Genomic DNA, 17,136 nt, shown 5'->3' on the forward strand with positions numbered 1-17,136 from the left:
GGTAGGATACACCCAGGGAGGTAACACTCGCTTGTGGTTAGACTTGTCACTCTAAGCTCCATCCCACTAGCATGTGCACAATGCATCCCAGGACAATGGAACACACTCACAGGTAATGCATTCCTTTTCTTTCCAGGTACGGACAAAGGCCCCACCTCCAGCTTCAGAGACCCCATCATCCATGCAATGCACTCCCCATCCTATGCCATGTGACATTAGTGAAAGCACAACCAAGTAAGGGGTGGACGCAATAGCCACAATCAAAAAGTGAATGAAGAAGCTCATTTGGAACAGTGCAAGGTGAACTCAGCCACCACTGAGGGTAAAATGATAGATCAGTAACAACATCTTAAATTTCAAAGAAGGATCTATCCCCATGCCCTCCTCCAAGCAAGGATCCATCTAACACCATTTTCAATTTCAAAGATGGACCGGCCCATTAGTATCGCTCCATGCAAAGATTCATCCACTTATATCTCTGCTTTAAAAAGCACAAATTTCCCCGTCACACTTCCCACCAAGGGTTCTACAAGGACCTTCCAGTTCCATAAATTCCTCTAGCAAGTCCATAAATCCCTCCAAGACCAAGGCCCATACCCAACTCAAGGGCCTTCCAGTTCCATAAATCCCTCCAAGATCAGGGCCCATACCCAACTCAAGGGCCTTCAAGTTCCATAAATCCCTCTAATAGGTCCATAAATCCCTCCAAGACTAGGGCCCATACCCAACTCAAGGGCCTTCTAGTTCCATAAATCCCTCCAAAAGGTCCATAAATCCCTCCAAGACCAGGGCCCATACCCAACTCAAGGGCCTTCTAGTTCCATAAATCCTTGTGACAAGTGCATAAATTCCTCCAAGAGAGGGCCCATACCCAACTCGAGGGCCTTGTAGTTCCATAAATCCCTCCAACGAGTCCATAAATCCTGCCAAGACCAGGGCCATGCCCAACTCAAGGGCCTTCCAGTTGTAAGCTATATATAGTCTGTCTATATATAGTGCCCCAGATCCCCTCTATATATTTCTATTGGGGTTCCACTTCCGGTGTCTCATATCTCTCTTCTGTCCTCTCTTCCTTTTGTCTCTCATCTTCCTCGTAGTTCCCAACATGGTATCAGAGCCCAGCAGCGCCTGCGAGAGATGGAGGCACGCTATTGACCCTATGAGACCTAAGCCTATAACTGCAACGGGGAAGACAGGCGAGGGCAAAAGCTGGAGATGAGGACAAGACGATGGAGCCGCCCTCTCTTCATCATCAGTCGTGGGAGTAGGGGCCATCAATGGAGTCGCCCTCTCGTCATCATCAGTCATGGCAGCAGGGGCCATGTCGCTCGTGCGCGCAGGCAGAGTTATTTTCGTTCGAGTGGATGCCATGGCTCCAAACAGAGCTTCTTTTAGAACAAACTTTTATGCAGTGGCGAGCAGATCTGAGTAGTGCAACCTTATCTTTTTTATGTAATTCCAAGTAGAGGTCTACCCTAGAATCCTAGGGTTTAAATCCCATTTTGGAAGAAGGGAAGCTTGGAAGGAGCAATGATAGCAAAATTAAGACCTTTGCGAGCATACAGAGCAGATGATTAGCGACCAACGGAGAGGTTGAAGTGCGCATGCCATTAGGACCTTCACGAGTATATAGAGAAAATGATCAGGGACCAACGGAGAGGTTGAAGTGCACATCTATGCATCTGATTCCATTGTTTTTTCTCGTTCTAAAACGCTAATAGTTCCTTACCACTAAACGCCAGGAAGTAATAGTTTAAGGTAAAGTAAAGTTGATCCTCTAATATCTTTATATGTGTGCATTTCCTTTGGCTTACAGTTTTCCTCGTTTTGGTCATGTTTTGAGTTCAAGAGTAGTTTCTCAAGCTGATTGTTATCTATGGTAGTAATTCAGGGTACTCATTGTGAGAGTTTCTTAATGTCTTGACTTTTACTCAGATTCATGATGATTGTCCTTGTTCGTTATTCCATTGATGAGCATCTATATTCTAGCTGATGATACATTGTTTCGTTTATATTCTTTCCAGCTGATGAGGGTCTATATTCCAGCTAATGACACATTATTTTGTTTATATTCTTTCCAGTGATGAGGGTCTATATTCTAGCTAATGACAAATTGTTTTATTTATATTCTGTTCATGGGGCCCCATATGTGTTATGTTGTCTATAGAGCGGCATCGCAAACAGTCTCTATAGACCTTGTGTTGTTCTAATGTCACTGTAATGTTTTTTCTTCAAGTTTTGATGTGACAGATATAATGCTTACATCCCAAGTTCAGTTGAAGGAATTTCATGGAGATTTTATCTTTTGCAGTAATGTCGCTTATACTTATTTTACATGTATATTTAGGAGTGATAAAGCTCTTTTGATGCCTCTGAATAGGTTGTTGTAATTCAGGAGTGATGTAGCTCTTGAGTGATGTAGCTCATTCTCCGTTGTTGTAATTCACAAGTAATGTAGCTCCTTCTCCGTTGATGTTGTAATTCATGCATGATGTAGCTCCTTTGATGCCTATGAATAGGCTCTTGTAAGTTCAACTTTGTAATTTTTATATTTTGAATATTAATATAATGATAGGCCTATATAGAGCTGTAGGTTTTTTCGTTGAGCCCCCAAGGGTTTTTTCATCCATAGTAAGGGACCTTTATTTGAGTGAGGGTGTTAGCTATATATAGTCTCTCTATATATAGCGCCCCAGGTCCCCTCTATATATTCCTATCATGTGTGCTCAATTGACACACTTCTGGGGTTCCACTTTTGGTGTCTCATATCTCTCTTCTCTCCTCTCTTCCTTTCGTCTCTTGTCTTCCTCGTAGTTTCCAACACCAATTCCATAAATCCCTCCAACAGGTTCGTAAATCCCTCCAAGACCAAGGCCCATACCCAACTCAAGAGCTTTCAAGTTCCATAAATCCCTCCAACACACCCCTAACACAGTATATACCCAACCTCAAGAAGCCCCTGGCTACTCAACATGTAATGAAGCATTCAACCATGAAATGAAATCTAAATAAAACTATAATTGATATGAAAACAAAAAGAAAATAACAAAGAACTATAGCATCAAGCTTGATGGTTCCAAGATACATGACAGCCATGGTGGCTGATGCTTCAACTAGCAAGAAGGAAGCTAACTTCAAGAAAGTAGAAAACCAAATTTAGTGAATGAGCCAAAAGATGTCTTCCCTTGGCCTCTTTCCTTCTTTATTCTAACCCCCATTTCCAAAGTTAAGGGTTATTCACATCGGCAAAGGCTGAATTTACAAAGGTTGGAATTTACATGCTATAGAACTAACATGATTCCAAGGTGCAAAAGATATCAATGTATTTTCCTTCATGACAAACCATCCCGTCCTAGGATGGTTTTGTCCTTAAAACCAAGGAGAAATGGACCAAATCGAAGTGGAAGATGATAGTAATCATGCCTATATAGCTCCAATATGATATGAAAGCACTTTCCATGTGAGAGAGACCTTTATGTATGTCAAACTGTGAGTAAACTCGCTGTTGTCCAAACAAGAATGATTTGCAAAACTTTCATAACTTTTGATAGAGTAGTCCAAATGATATGTATGAGGTGTAGAAATGAAGTATACACTCCCAAGTATCATCCCATAACATCAAAATAATTTTTTGATAAAGTCAGGGCAGTTTTATTTATGACATAAATTTCTCACAACAAGCTGTCCCTAGCACAGTCCCTGCACGGTCTATCATGTATCATCCTGTAATAACCAAGGAAAATCATTCACATAAGTGGATGATTTCCAAGAAGATTCCTCTATAGGTAGACTCTTGCACTTAATGAGGTACTCAGTAAGAGTACGATTTCCAAGCACTTTTTCTCTCTTCCCAATAATGCTTTCAGGTTCATATATCACAAGTCCTGCCTCATCTAAAGGTGGGAACTCTTCCAATACCTTCACATCGGGTCCAACATACTTCTTAAGTTTTGAAATATGGAATACATCATGTATTCTAGTGGAAGAAGGTAGTTTTAGCTTATAAGCAAGCTCTCCAACTTTGTCCAGAACCAAATATAGTCCATGGAATCTATGAGCAAACTTATTGTTTCCACCCTTTAATGAAGCATAATGGGTCTTGGGAACTTTGAGAAACACCCAATCTCCAACTTTGAAATCCAAATGCCTTCTCTTCTCATTGGCATCAACTTTCATTACTTCTTGTGCTTTCTTTATGCTATCATTGCATTGCTTCATGAGCATCTCCATTCTTTCCAATTCTTCCTTTGCTTTGGGATTAATATCTCCATGAAACAAAGCTGATGGGATTTGAACTTTGTATCCATAAAGTGCTTCAAATGGAGACATACCTATGCTCGCATGAAGTGTGCTGTTGTAGCAAAATTCAGCAAGGTGGATCCAACGATCCCATGAAGCTTGTGTGTCATGGCAATAATGTCTAAGGTAAACTTCCACCCAATGATTGACTCTTTCTGTTTGCCCATCGGTTTGGGGGTGATAGGCTATACTAGGAGTGAGGGAAGTACCCATAGAAGAGAAAATACTTCTCCAAAAGTTGCACATGAACTTGGTATCTCTATCTTATACTATTCTCATTGGCATACCACACAATTTGAACACACTTTCCATGAACTGCTCAGCCACTTGCGTGGCTGAATAGTGTACCTTGGTTGGAATAAAGTGGGCTGATTTAGTCAATTGATCAACAACCACATAAATACTATTCCATCCATGATTAGTAGAAGGTAGTCTCATTATAAAATCCATGGAAATGTCGGTCCATTTACCTGTAGGAATGGGTAAAGGCTGAAGTAAGCCGGCTGGTAATAAGGTAGAGTCCTTATTTTGTTGGCACTCTAACCACTTGGATACATGCTCCTTGGCGTCTTTCCCTAAACCCTTCCAGGAGCAGCTTTGATCAATTTTATCAAAAGTCTTGAAAAGACCCAAATGACTAGCCATTGGTGATGAATGCATCTTATGGAGCACTTTCAGCTTGAATTTACTGTTAGGAATCAAGTACACTTTACCCTTAAACCATAAGAGCCCATTATGCACTTTGAAATTCAGAAATTCTTCATCACACCCTTACTGTAATTTCTGTAAAATCTGGGCAACATGCTCATCAAGCACATATTCTTCTTGGATGTCATCTATCCAATCCTTATAAATTGTAGACACGGTAGATAAACTGCATGCCCACATTCTAGAGAGCGTATCTGCCACAATATTATCCTTTCCAGCCATATATGCTATCTCAAAATCATATGATTGCAAAGTGGCCAGCCATCTCTTTTGCTTGGGATAAAGGTTGGGCTGCGAGAGAAAATACTTCAGCACTCTATGATCGCTTTTGACTTTGAAATGCGTCTCATAGAGGTAATGATGCCATTTCTTGATTGCATGTAAAATAACAAGCATCTCTTGCTCGTATACATGCATCTCCCTCTCTTTCTCATCAAAATTTCTGCTCTCAAATGCAATGACACCATGCTCTTGGACCAAAACAGCCCCTAAACCTGTACCATGTAACGTGTCCACCTATTTCCTTTCAAGACACGTCTTAGCAGCCCATCGGGAAGAGAGTCTAGAAAGCGTTGCTCGGCACTCCCACGAAATGTTACAGGGTTGCGATCTAGGTCCTCTCGAGTCTGCCACAAAGCGGAAGCATTCCGATCATTCCCACTTAGGACCGACCTGAATCAGGGTTCTCCTAGTGGTCAAATTTCTAGAATGGTAGCTAGCGTCGAACCCAGGCGAACTACTTTACGCAAGAATGTTAGGGTCAAAGCGGATTCATGCTACACTTGGTTGAAGGAGAATGGGAAATGAGAGGGATGCAAAGCTCAACCTCTCTACCCATAAGGCAAAATCCCATTCCATTCCCCTAAAACATCATAAATCGGGATTCTAGTAATATAGACTCTAGGTCAACATTCCTTGCTGTTCATTTCCTTCGAGAAAAGTTCCCTGCTATCGATTTCGTTTGAGAAAAGTTCTCGGCCAACCGGGACCACCCATCCATAGGACGGACCCATGGCCACATCCACTGCACTTTCCTCAGTTTTCTTTAGTTGTCTAATTACCTACCACATTTAGTTGGATACGCATAAAACAGCTTCACTGGTTCCTTCACATAATCTTAGCACGGACATAGAAAAAAAATGTCAAACAAGTTTCTTTTCAACAGGTTATCTTATTAATCAGTCTTTGGAATACATCATAATAATCCAGCCCGTAGGCTAATCTATAATCTGCCCGAAGGTAATCCATAATCTTCCAAAGGCAATCGAGTAATCCACAAGGATTACTAATCCAAGATTCCACCCGTAGACTAGTATGCGGGCCTCGAGATCCAATCTCGAGTCATATTGGCCTCTTGTGTAGGGCCCGGAAGGCAAGGGATTTACGGCTAGAGCCCCCCTAGCACCCAAGTGTCCTCCTGCTCCAAGTAGCACCCAACAAAGAGACCTCTCGCAGTGGGTTCTGTCCACGTTCCCGACGTGGCTAACAATCCCCTTGGTTAGGGCCAGGTAGACAGTTGGGGGTAACTGATGCTGTCTCTCCCTCCAGGCCTTCAACCTGAAGCATTATTTAAATTTCCATCCTTAGATTCTTTGAGCAAAGAAATACAAACAGTGCTCCTAAAATATACAAACACAATCAATCTAGTGGTCATTTTATTTGGCCAACTGCTAAGGAGTGGATCCTTTTCTCCGAATGCATCCAGCATTCGATTTGGGATCAATTGCTACTTGGCAAGATCCCCAAGGGTTTGTTTGTTTACCCTGTTACCCTTGGGTTGGGGTCATACCCTATCAACCCAAATTAACCAACACCTTATGTTTCTTAAGTAAAGATAGTAAATCCTGGCGACCATGTCGGTCTAACTTGATTGATCCTTTGCTTACTAAGCAATACATAACTTCCCTTAACTTGGAAAATTAGCCCAAGAAAGGTGATGTAACAAGATGTCTATTCATCCTCTTGCAAGTTAGACTTGCGCTAGAACCTACCAACCTTATTACAAGGAGTGGCAAATCTATCTTGTAGTTAAACCACAAAGCCATGCGACGTTGCAACTTGTTGCACAAGTGTCGGACCTAACTTATGGGATCATTTCACCCATCAACGGCGTTTCTTGGTCAAGAACTTTGTTTAGTCATGATGTAGGTTTTGGGGTGCCTTCTTACCCAACCCAACGCTAACCTTGCTAGGCCAATAGCATTTGGGCCTAGAGTTTCTAGGCTCAATCAAAATTTTAGTATTAGATCGTTTGATCCTTAGGGTAAAAACACTAGATCGTTAGTGTATGGGCATCCAATTAACCCAAACATTCCGTGAATGTGGGTAGGACCTTTGGGTTTGAAGGTCTCGACTTGGCGTCCAAGTGCAATACTAGACAGAATTTCTAACGTGCTAAACCCTAGCTAGCACTTTGAGGTGTTCGTTGTACTAACTAGCTATGCTTATATGAATCCCTTGAGGGTTATACGCTTACAAGTGATCTAGCCAAATTGGTTTACTTGTCTTACGACAAGTAACGATCTCTTCTTAGAGATACTAAACTTGTTCTAAAGGTTTAAATAGTTGCAAGACATCACAATACATGTAAATAGGAGATTCGTTATCTCTATGTACTATAAGGTTTGCAATAACCCTTTTCTTTTCTTGCTAAAGTCATGACGAATGACAATTTGGAGAATAACTTACATAAAACCTATAAAGATTTACATCAAGAAACTATGCCTACAACCTTTCGTTTAATGCAATTGAATCTCATGCTTTGATATGACATCCAACCTTTTCTAAATACAACATCGTGAATGAAGTTCATGCAAGACGAATATTATAAGACTAATGTTGACTTAATCCATTCCATAATCATCTTTGCATACAACTTGCAAGTCCATGGTTTCAATTCCATGCTATGCAATTTTTCAGACAACATCTAACGGATGTTAACAATTTTTCCTCATGCGAATCACAACAAGGAAGTTGTTGACTAAATGCAAGATACGCTTATTCTTTCCATGGCCAATCAAAGACGCACTTAACAATTTCATCTTTTAACCCTAAGCAGTATCCATTTAGGCTTGTCACTTTGAAATGGACGAAAAGGCAACATGCTACTAAGCTTGTAAGATGAATAAGTAGTTTATATTCATAACTTTGGAAATGCAAGCAGCCCAATTGCATGACATACACCAACCCTTGTCCATCATTCAAGGAGATAATTTCTCAAATGTACTTTTATATTTACTACATGAATTAATGGCAAGCGTAAATGCATTCTTCCTATGGAGTTAAGCATGCCTGAATGCATTTTTTTTATGTGGAATTAAACTCATGGAACCTGGGCTTGAGGGCTCATGCGAATGTCCATGTGTATGCTCAAGGAAGAGACCTCCGCACGTGTGCCTTGCAACTTTGGCTTTGGAGTCATGGTAGACGTAGAGGATTTGGACTCCGAGGTTTGTCCTAGCCCTTTACACGATCTCTAAATTCCCTCCGAGCTTTGGAAAATAGCCTCAAAATTTGTTTACTTCTCCCTTACGCAAGAATACCCCTTTACAGGGTGTAGGTTTTAATACCCCAGGAAAGCTCGTGGAAACGGGGCTTATGGGAGCCCAACCTTAGAAGCTTCTAAAGAAGCTTCTAAAAAGCTTTTATTTCAATCAGAATCACGTGGAGGGGGGGGGGTAAATGATTGATGGCGATGATGGCAGGGTATATGGGCGACAGCCGGATGCTGTAGGCAGGCTGTGGTGCAGCACGGCGACGGATTTTGGCGGCTGCAGCACAGCGCTCCAAATCCTCTTTTCTCCCTTCGTTCGCCAACAACACGGCAGCCTCTGGCTCCTCCTTCTTCCCTTCTTGCCACAGGGGGGGTCATATAGCCTAAGGGGGGGAGAGGTAGCCACACACGTGGCCTGTGCATTCCTCCCCCCTCATGCTCCCACACACCACACTCCCTCTCTCCAATAACTCACTCCTCCACACACTCCCTCTCCCCCTGCCATGCATAGGCTTAGGGGAGGGGTAATTAATAATAAAAAAATTTACCTAAATTTTACCCATTATCCAATTGCCCCTATTTTCCAAGAAGGGTGTTCTCATGCGGCTTTGCGGTCTTCAAGCTCGGCCTTAAATTGCACAATGTGGAGCCAGAATTTAACATGGTACATGGAGGGAACACTTGGCCACCTACATTATTCAACGAAGGGGAGTATTTTATACTACTTTTGTGCAAGATGTGTGGGTTTTATGGTCGTCTTAATATTTCGAGCGAAAATATTACATTCTCTCCCCCTTGGAGGAATCGAGATGTCCTTATCTCGAGAAGAACTCGGGATATTGTTGGTTGAGAGTACTTTCATCCATCCAAGTGGCATACTCCTTGGGATAATCTTTCCACTAAACAAGGCATTCTCTCAAGGTTCTGGAACTCAATTTTCTCTCCCTAAGATCTTAGATCCTGTCAGGCCGTACCTCAAGGACTCCTTGGCTAGGAATTACAACTTGTTGATCATCAAGCACATGATTGGGATTAGGTACATACTTCTTCTGTAGGCTGATATGAAATACATTATGAACCTTTAGGTTCTTAGGGAGTTGAAGTTTATAAGCATTAGGCCCTGGGCACTTTAGAATCTTGTAGGGTCCTCAATACCTTGGACTTAGCTTCTTGCATTCACCTAAGGATAGGGAACTCTTCTTTGGGTGTACGTGAATGAAGATCATATCCCCTTCAGCGAAGGTTCTATCTTGATGTTTCAAATCCATGTATGCCTTGTGTCTCTCCTTGGCAGCTTGGATGTCCTGTCTTATTGACTTCATTTGGTCATCCATATCTTCTAGCATTTGCTTTGAAGCTTCAACCCTCAAGGTTGGATCCGAGAAGTTTAAAGGACTTCGACAGTCATGCCCATACAATGCTTGAAAAGGGGTCATCTGAATGCTTTGTTGGTAGGAAGCATTGTAGGCAAACTCAACCAGTGGCAAGTATTGAATCCACTTTTTTGGTTCACGGCAGCAGTGTGCCCTTAGCATATCCTCGATGACTTTGTTGGCTCGCTCCATTTGGCCATCAGTTTAGGGATGGTAAGCTGTACTAAAACGGAGTTGAGTCCCAATGGCTTCGAAGATAGCTCTCCAGAAGTGTGATGTGAAGAGAGAATCACGATAACTAATGATTCTTCTATGCAACCCATGCAGTTTGTATATCTCCTTGATGAACAACCTTGCAATGTGTGAGGCTTTATAGTTTGTCTTAATAGGGATAAGGTGTGCAACCTTGGTGAGTATATCCACCACAACCATAATGGAGTTGTATTCTCCCTGAACTTGGGGCAGGCCAACAACAAAATCCACACTAATGAATTCCCATTTCATTTGGGGAATGTCAAGTGGTTGCAACTTCCCTGGCATTTTGACATGTTCAGCCTTAATGCGTTAACAAGACAAACATTCAGTGAAATATTTGAGAACGTCACCTTTAAGCTTCTCCCAATAATAGCTCTTTTTGACTGCATTGAGGGTCTTGGCATAGCCAGGATTTCCTGAAAAAGGGGAGTCATGAGCTTCCCAAAGTATCTTCTACTTGAGTGAGACTAGCTTGCCGGTATACATAATTTAGTTCTATAGTAGATAAGTCCATTATCGATAGAGAGTTATTGATACTTTACCTGTAGCTTTGGGTCTTGATCCTTGATAGGGATCTCCCTTAGTATCTTCTGATAGGTTGGATCACGGCATGCCTCTTCTCTAGCTAGCTCAAGTATTGGGTTGTTTTGCATGGATACCTTTGTGGCTAGAGATCTAGCTGTTGATGGATCTTGCAAGATTAGAGAATTTAGAAATGCCTTGCGACTGAGTGCCGTTATTTGATTTCAAAATCATATTCCTCCAACACTTCAATCCATCGACGTTGCCTCATGTTAAGCTCATTCTGGGTAATCCACTTAATACTTTTATGATCCGTCACTAGGGTAAACTTGTTACCTAGCAGGTAGTGTCTCCAAAGCTTGAGAGCATGGATGACAACTAACAACTCCAGATCATGGGTAGCATAATTCTTCTCATGGCTCCTCAGTTTCCTTGAAGAGTATGCTACAGGATGACCCTCTTGTATAAGCACACATTCTAAGGCAAGTGTGCTAGCATTAGTTATTACTTCAAACTCCTTACTAAGGTCTAGAATTTTGAGGATAGGTGCTGATACCAAACTTTGCTTTAGTCTATCAAAGCTAGATTGTTCAGCAGTTGACCATATAATCAATGTTTGCTTCTTCAATAGATCCATTAGCGGTGCTGTAATCAAAGCATAGTTTTTTGATAAAGACCCTATACCATCCTGTCAATCTAAGAAAACTGTGTATTTCTTTGACAGTTGTTGGTATTGGCCATTCTAGAACGTCTCTAACCTTGGCCGAATCCACTAAGATTCCTTCTACAGACACAATGAATCCCAGATATTCAATCTGTCGCTTGAAGAATGCACACTTCTTCTTCTTGGCATAAAGCTTGTGTATCCTCATGGTCTCAAGGACAATGGGAAGCTGGGGTTCATGATCTTCTTCTTGTTTGGAGTAGACTAAGGTATCATCGAAGAAGACGAGTACGAAGTCATCAAGATATGGCCTAAAGATATCTTGCATTAACCTATTGAAGGTGGCAAGTGCATTCGTCAGCCCGAATGACATGACCAGGAACTCAAAATGCCAATATCTTATGCTCAATGCCGTCTTTGGGATATCTTCTTCCTTGATCCTTATCTGATAGTATCCAAACTTGAGATCAATCTTGGAGAAGATCTTCGCACCTTGAAGATGGTCAAGAAGTTCATCTATTCTTGGGATAGGATATTTGTTCTGAATGGTTGATTGATTTAACCCTCTATAATCAATACATAACCGAAGCATTCCATCTTTCTTCTTCTGGAATAGCACTGGAGCTCCCCATGGCAAACTGCTGGGACAGATATAGCCCTGATCTGACAGTTTCTTGAGTTGCTCCTTCAATTCAATTGCTTCCGGGATGGACATCCTATATGGCCTCTTTGCAATTGGTGCAGCTCCTGGAACTAGCTTGATTTCATGATCAACTTCCCTTTGAGGAGGAAGTTCTGTCAGCTCTTCAGGAAATACATCTGCATACTCCTTTAGCCATGAAGGTTCTTCACTAGACTCCTGATTCTGATCTAGCTTATTTAGCTTAATTAAGTAGATAAGTAGTCCCTTTCTAACTTCCTTTATTATCCGAGATGCTTTGGCCAATTGAATTTTCGGCTTTCCAGCCTCTCCTTGAGTTGTGACAATTATGCTTCAGAGTTTCGAAATAAAACTTGGCCCTTTCCATAATGAATGTGGGCATCATTGGGTTTAAGTCAATCCATTCAAAGCAAACACTCATAGATACCTAGGTTCATAACCCTGAATCTGATTGAAGTCGATTTTTCCTCTCAGTAAGAATTCCACCTGAGGTTGCGCTTGGACAATAAGTTTCCTTATGTTAAAACTTGCTAAGCGTTCCTCATAATACATTTCATGCCCAATTTAGCTTTCATCCAAGTTACCTAATCACTTAACTTCTTTATCAATACTCACAGTCAAGACAATCGTTCATCAAGAGAGGTCTTATTCCATTCATATGGGCATAGTCCTTTCGGAGTACAATTATTATTGGGAAGATGGAACAAGATGATACATTAATTCGAGGAGAATAAGATTGTGTTACATTTAGCTGCGCGAACTGAGTAATAGTATGGATTAAGATCATGGATTTTCAGGAATCCATAGGTCTTTGGAAGATTAGGGTATCCTTTCCTTTGGTACCCGTTCTTCTCGTAACGTCCCAACACCTTGATTCTGTTGGCAGGGATTATTCGGGTCACTTCCTTGTACACATACGCATTCTGCTTGACCCTTCGACCTCCGACATGTAGGGTTGCATTTGCGTGAACCTTAACAAAGACGAACAACTTCATGATCTTTAGGTCCTCCATTCACTTGATTCTCTTCAAGTTGGCTGGAAGGTACACAAGTCGGTGGGCAACTATGTAATAGATCCCTGAAACACCCATCCATCTCCGTTCCATGTACAAGGGTGATGGATTGTAGATGCAGTCTAGGATATTCATCATATCGATCCTCCGTTGATAATCTGAAGCATGCATCGTGGTCATAAACATGACCTAGAATACCAAGAATCTGTTCCATGCTTCCCAACTCTGCAAGTCAGCATTGATAAGTAGGTAAGGAAATGTTCTTAATAGCAACATTTACTTTACTTCACCTTATTAATGTAACGTGTCGACATGTTCTCTTCAGGACACGTCTTAGCAGTCCATCGGAAAGGAGATCTAGAAAGCTCCGCTCGGCACTCCCATGGAATGTTATGGGGTTTGCGATCCAGGACTTTCGCGTCTGCCACGTAGTAAAAGTATTTTGGCCGTTCCCACTTAGGACCCGGACCTGAATCAGTGTTTTCCCTAATGGTCATTTCTGAAATGGCAACTAGTGTCGAACCCCGAGCGAACTACTTTACGCAGAAATGCTAGGGCCAAAGCGAATTCATGCTGCACTTGGTTCAAGGAGAATGGAAAACGAGAGGAATGCAAGGCTTAACCTCTCTCCCATAAGGCATAGTCCCATTCCGTTCCCTTAAAACAACGTAAATCAGAATTACTATAACCTAGACTCTAGGTCAGTGCCCTTGCTATTCATGTCCTTTGAAATGATCTTCTTGCTGTCATCTATGATTGAGAAAAGTTTCCGGCCAACCGGGACCACCCATCTATAGGACGGACCCATGGCCACATCCACCGCACTTTCCTCAGGTTGTTTTAGTTGTCTAATTACCTACCACATTTAGTTAGACATGCATCAAACAGCTTCCTTAATTAGTCCGGTTCCTTCACGTAATCATAGAACTTGACATAGAAAAGCAATGTCAAACAAGTTTCTTTTCAACAGCTTATCATATTTATCTTTGGAATACATTTATAAAGTCGAGCCGATAGGCTTATCCATAATCCGCTCGAAGGCTATCCAGCAATCCATAGGGATTACTAATCCAAGATTCTACCCGTAGACTAGTATGCGGGCCTCGAGATCCAATCTCGAGTCACATTAGCCTCTTGTGCAGGGCCTGAAAGGCGAGGGTTTTACAGCTAGAGCCCCCCCTAGCACCCAAGCATCCTCCTGCTAGGAGTGGCGCTCAACAGAGAGACCTCTCACGGCGGGTTCGGTCCACCTTCCCGACGCAATTAACAACCTCCTTGGTAAGGTTCAGGCAGAAAATCGGGGGAAACTGAGGTTACCTCTCCCTTCAGGCCTTCAACCTAAAGCATTAGATATCTTCTCAACCCTTAATTCCTTGAGCCAACAAAGCAAATAGTGCTCTTTAAACTGTTACAAGCACAATAATTTCCAGTGGTCGTTATTTGGCTAACTTATAAGGAGTGAATCCTTCTCTCCGAATGCATCCAGCACTGGATCCGGGATCAATTGCGACTCGGAAAGATCCCCAAGGGTTTGTTTGTTAACTCATATGTCCTTGGGTTAGGGTCGTACCCTATTAACCAAACTTAACCAATACCTTAAGTTCTATTAATAATAAGTATGTTGCTCCAAAGTATTGATTGGTCTTTTGCTTCCAAGCATTTATCTAATCCCCTTATCTTGGTTCTTTTCCCAAAAAAGGTTCTATGTCAGGATGACTACTCATCCTCTTGCAAGATAAACTTGCGCAAGAATTTGCCAAACTTATTCGGAGGATTTGGCCATTCCCTTCTGATCAAATCACAAGATCATGCGACCTTGCAACATGTTGCACTAGTGCCGCGTCTAATCCATGGGACTATTTTACCCATCAACAACGTCTTCTGATTAGATAGGAAACAAGGCTAGGGTGTCTTCATAACCAATCCGTTCTTGATTGCACTAGGCCGACATTGTCGGTCCTAGGGTTCCAAATTCAAACCGAGTTTCATCTTTTTAGCGAACGATCCTTAGGGTAGAAACCCTACATCGTTTCTCACAAGTATGTCCTATTGTCCCTGCATTCCATGAATGTGGACAGGTTTTTAGGGTATGAGAGTTTCAACTTGGCAATAAGTGCGACTAGGTCACATCCTCAACGTGCTACCCTAGTTAGCACTTTGGGATGTATTACATCGATTTAACCATTCCTAAGCGAGTCCCTTGCATTTTAGGTGTTTAGGTAAAATCAATTTACTTGTCTATTCTTGAAGATATTTACGATACCATTTTCGTAATCACATGATTCATTGCCTACGTATGAGTAGATTTACAAACCCTAACTTTTCTCGTTAAGATTAAAGCGTATGTTAAGTTATGGCACAATTCCTAATGATCCTTCTATAACGTGCAATCAAGATTCATGCTACTAAGCTTTAGGGTTTTATGTTTAAAACGAACCATGCAGCCCTAGAATCATTTCCATGCCTTGCAAATTCCTACAGTTATTCGCAACTTTCTTTAACGAATCATTGCGAAGAAAAGATGTCTAATAATGCGACATGCGATTTATACTTTCCATGCATAATTGAAGTGTATAACAATAAATTTGACTTTGTAAAGATGATCATTAGTTGATCTAATTTCATTACTTTGCAATGCCTATATAAACAATTTGCTAAGAATGCATCGATGTCTTATGTCCTTTTTTCATTTGTTCATTTGAAAAATACAAATGACCGATTCTTTGATTGTGAGTTATTTTCCCTAAGATAGCCAATGTTTTTCATTTGTAAAAGTGCATCTTACTTTCGTGGATTAACCATGCATAATTACGATATTCTGACGTAAATCAAAAATAGGAAGAAAACCTAGACTTGTGGATTCGGTGAAATGTCCACATGGATGTTAGGAGATGATCCCCCTGCGGTTGCGCCTTGTGCCTTTTTAGGAGCCATTGCGTATTTGACCTTCTTGCCTTGGCCGCAGACTTAAGATCTTGGCCCGTCTCCCTCGCACGCAGAACTCCCTTTGAGATTCGGCTTCCTTGACCGATTTCACCGTCTTTTGGAATCGAGCTTTACAAGGCCTTATAGACTACCTCCTCGAAGTAAGGAATGGATTTAAAAGACTTGAAATGGAAGGCTTTTAAAAGGAAACCAGGGGTTCTAAATGAACTTGTGTGGGAATGGCATAGGAGCCCTTAAAGAACTTGTGTGGGGGAAAATCCACAGAAGGGTTTAAAAATGGCTTTGTGGAATTCAAGGGGCTTAAATTCTGGGTTTGAAAAACCCACTTTGTAGGGCCGATGGGAAAAGGGGTTTTGAAACCCGAGAGTGAGGATTTCCATGGGAAGGGTATCTTTAAACCACAAGGCAAGGTGATCTTATAGGGCTTTAGTGGAACCCCACCGGAAGGGGTGCTTAAATCCCGGGGGGTGGGGGGGTGGGGGGAGGGGGGGTTATAAAAACCCGCTTGAGAGGCAATAAGAAAGGGGGCTTAGAGAGCCCCCCCCTTAGAAGCTTCCAAGAAGCTTCTTGGAAGCTTCTATGGTCTTCAGTTACCCACGTGGGGAAAGAGGAGATGATTTTGACGAATTGATGGTGGGCAGGAGGCGAAATGAAGCAGTGATTTGGGGATGGCATTTGAAGGCATGCTCAGCTTCCTTGGACTTAGATTCTTGCAATTTCCTAAGGATAGGAAACTCTTCTTTGGGCGTACGCGAATGAAGACCATGTCTCCTTCCTCAAATATTCTATCTTGACAATTCAAATCTGCGTATGCCTTCTGTCTATCCTTGGCGGCTTCGATGTCCTGTCTTATTAACTTTACTTGGTCATCCGTCTCTTCCAACATCCCCCTTGAAGTTTCAATTCTCAAGGTTGAATCTGAGAAGTTTAGGGGACTTCGACAATCATGACCATACAATGCTTGGTTGGTAAGAAGCATTGTAGGCAAATTCAACCAAAGGAAAGTATTGAATCCACCTTTTTGGCTCACGACAGTAGTGTGCCCTTAGCATATCCTCAATGACTTGATTGACTCGCTCCGTTTGGCCATCGGTTTGGGGATGATAAGCTATACTAAAACAGAGTTGAGTCCCAATGGCTTCAAAGATAGCTCTCCAGAAGTGTGATGTGAAGTGAGAATCACAATTACTAATGATTCTTCT

This window comes from Lygodium microphyllum, chromosome 27 (assembly GCF_053477565.2).
Source record: "Lygodium microphyllum isolate KBCC chromosome 27, Lygodium_microphyllum_v1.1.10, whole genome shotgun sequence".
NCBI lineage: Eukaryota > Viridiplantae > Streptophyta > Polypodiopsida > Schizaeales > Lygodiaceae > Lygodium > Lygodium microphyllum.